The 3,158-nt window shown below is 47.2% G+C and overlaps 1 pseudogene; it reads left to right on the top strand.

Moving 5' to 3' along the window:
- Positions 1–599: 599 nt before the first annotated feature.
- Positions 600–1,114, top strand: LOC150014429 (ferritin light chain-like; annotated as a pseudogene).
- The last annotated feature ends 2,044 nt before the right edge of the window (positions 1,115–3,158 follow it).

Below are 3,158 nucleotides of genomic sequence, written 5' to 3'. Positions count from 1 at the left end.
CACCCTCTCATGCCCCATGAATTTTGGAAGCTCATTAAGGATAATTAGAAATCCTAGTGCAATGCTCATTAGGCCCATCTGCACAGGGACTAATTACCCCCTAGGAATAGGAAAAATTGAAATTCATTCCCTTATTTGGTTATCACCTAGCTCCAAAGAAGTGTTTCAGATTGTTTATGTAAATACAAAAGGTTTTTAAATGATTAAATTTAAAATGAGCATTAGAGAGAACCAGAACAGGAGGAACATGAAGGTAGGAATAAAAGAAAAAGATGGACCAGGATGAAGGTCAGAACAAAACATTCATATGGGGGGGTGCATACTCCTGCTAGGAGAGAGGCATGAGGGTGTCAGGAGGGTGCTGGGACAAGATCAAGAAATGGTCAGGGCTCATAGTGGCCTCCGCAGTCCTGGGGCCTGCGTCTTGCTTCAACAGGTTTGGACAGAATAGACCTAGGGACGCCCCTTCTTTCCAACTACCATCCAACCTCTTTTCTAGTCACCACCTTTGAACCCACGTCAGCCATCCTCAGCCTCCGAAACCAGCCAACACGGTGTTTTGTTTTGTATTTTACACTAATTCTTCATTGCCAACAACCATGAGCTCCCAAATTCGTCAGAATTATTCCACCGAAGTGGAGGCTGCCATCAAGCACCAGGCCAACCTGCATGTGCAGGCCTCCGACACCTACCTCTGTGTGGGCTTCTGGGACAATGTGGCTCTGCAGGGCGTGGGCCACTGCTTCTGAGAGTTGGCCGAGGAGAAGGAGGGTGCCAAGCATCTCTTAAAGCTACAAAATCAGCACAGTGGCCTCATTCTCTTCCAGGATGCGGTGAAGCCTTCCCAAATGAGTGGGGTAAAATTCAAGATGCCATGGAAGCCACCTTGGCCTTGGAGAAGAACCTGAACCAGGCCCTTTTGGACCTGCATGCCCTGGGCTCTGCCCTCACAGACCCTCATCTCTTTGACTTCCTGGAGAACTACTTCCTGTGTGAGGAGGTGAAACTCATCCAGAAGATGAGCAACCACCTGACTAATATCCACAGGCTGGCCAGCCCCCAGGCTGGGAGGCGTGAGAATCTCTTCAAAAGGCTTCCCCTGAAGCACGACTAGGAGCCTTTGGAGCCCAGAGGCCTTTGAGGGGCGCCCCCTGCATTTCCCTGGTATCTGGCTTTTGCCTGAGCCTCTCCTTGCAACCCTTTTAACCAGCCTGGAACCCTATCCCATGCATTGGACCAAAGAGAGAGAGAGAGAGAGAGAGAGAGAGAAAAGAAAGAAATGGCCAAGGCAACCTTCCCCTGTATCCCACTTTTGGCTGAGTTGGCTTCAGTCCCTGGCTTCCAGAAGTACTTTAACTGCTATAGGCTGGCAGAATGAGATGGGGTCAGAGTTAGTGGGTGTAAGGTTTTCCCTGTGATCCCAGACTGGGCTGTCCCCAAGAAATGGGCGCATCTAGCCAGAGGCAGATTAAGGTTGGTTGAGGCCTCAGGCACAGAAGAAAATATTGGACCCTTAAAAAAAAGAGAGAGACCAGGGAAATAAAAATACCTGTTAACCATATTTTTAAAAATTATGTACTATTAATGTTTTATTTCCAATAAAATTTGAATATAATATATGCATAATATAATTAATAATAGCATAATAATAATCACAAAGTTTTGAACTAATAGTTGAACATATGTAAAATTATAATTATAATTAATGATAGTATATGTATAATAGCAGTAACAATCAGAAATATGAACAAAAAATCATAGAATTTTACTTGAAATTAAAATTACAAATGTGAAAATATTCAAATAAATTCAAAAATTATTCATAAACTACGAAAATCCAGGCACTGATTAACAACAGGGATTAATTTTATCTTAATATAATTTCAACAATAGAAATTAATTTTATTTTAATATAATTTCAACTTACCTGAATATTTATTTATACCACAGGAAACTATTTTTAAAACCGTAAATGAAACAAGTACCTATCCACAAACTAATTTCCATCCCTGCGTACTGGCCGGTATCATAAGTCTGCACCGCAGGAGAACCTCTGTAAGTACAAAGTAGCAAACGCGATTCCGTTGCTCCGATGATGAGCGGGAGCGCAGCCGCGCGGGGCCTATGCAGCGTAGTAATGAGATAATGAAAATAAGCGAATGTAAACATACTATCAAGTTTTACCGCTGATTGTAAACTTGTAGGTAATTAAAATTACACATATGAAACCAATCTTGGTGTCATTAGAAAAAAGTGTAAAGTTGGGGTTTTGCGGGGCCCTTCAGAAGTCGGGGCCCAGGCACGCGCGCGGTGCACCCGCCGTTAAATCCGCCTGTGCATCTAGCCAAAGGCTGAGGCGCTACTGCAGGAGCTGGGGCCGCCTGGGAAATACATTTCCTGCGGACTCTGGACTTGCTGCCCAGATGCAGAAAGGGGGAGATCAGTGAGGAGCAAAGGGGGAGGAGAGCTGAGGGGAAGGTAGCGGGGCCTGCAGGGGGCATCATCTGCACAGCTGCTCGGACAGAGCCCTCCACGGGCTGAAAGAGATGCTTCCGGTGACTAAATAGTCCTGGGGGGCAGGGAAGTCTCAGCGACTGAGGTCCACATTTCTGAAGATTTACCCGAGGGCTGATGTGGTAGCCAGCCTCCACAGTGCCCGGCCATCCCCGCCTCCTGTTGCTCAGGTCCTTGTACAGGGGCTGCCCTGGGTGACCAATAGGATATGGCAGGAGAGATGGCAGGTGATTTTCGAGGCCATGTCATTCAAGGCATGGCTTGGGACTCACTCTTCTGGATGGAGAAGCCAGCGCCATGTGAGCCTGCACAGCCGCGCTGTGGAGAGGCCCGTGAGGCGAGGACTAAGGCCACTGGCCATGTGAGTGAGCCACCGTGGGAGCAGTGGCTGCCGTCCTGACCGACATCTTGACCACGACTTCATGGGAAATCCTGAGTCAGAACCACTAGCTAACCTGCTCCTGGACTCTGACCCACAGAAGCTGTGTGAGAGAGTAAGTGTCCATTGTGGCTCAGTGTGGGGACAGTCGGTGGCCTAGCAGTAGATAACTAGCACACTGAGCGTGACGATGGGCCGGACTTGGAATATCTCTCCAGAAAGAAGTCACGAAGGGGATGGCAGGATAAGACTGTGACTCAGACTT

Source organism: Furipterus horrens, unplaced genomic scaffold, assembly GCF_987537825.1.
Source record: "Furipterus horrens unplaced genomic scaffold, mFurHor1.1.pri manual_scaffold_3, whole genome shotgun sequence".
In the NCBI taxonomy this organism is placed as follows: Eukaryota; Metazoa; Chordata; class Mammalia; order Chiroptera; family Furipteridae; genus Furipterus; species Furipterus horrens.
This window is presented reverse-complemented; position numbering and strand designations above follow the sequence as displayed.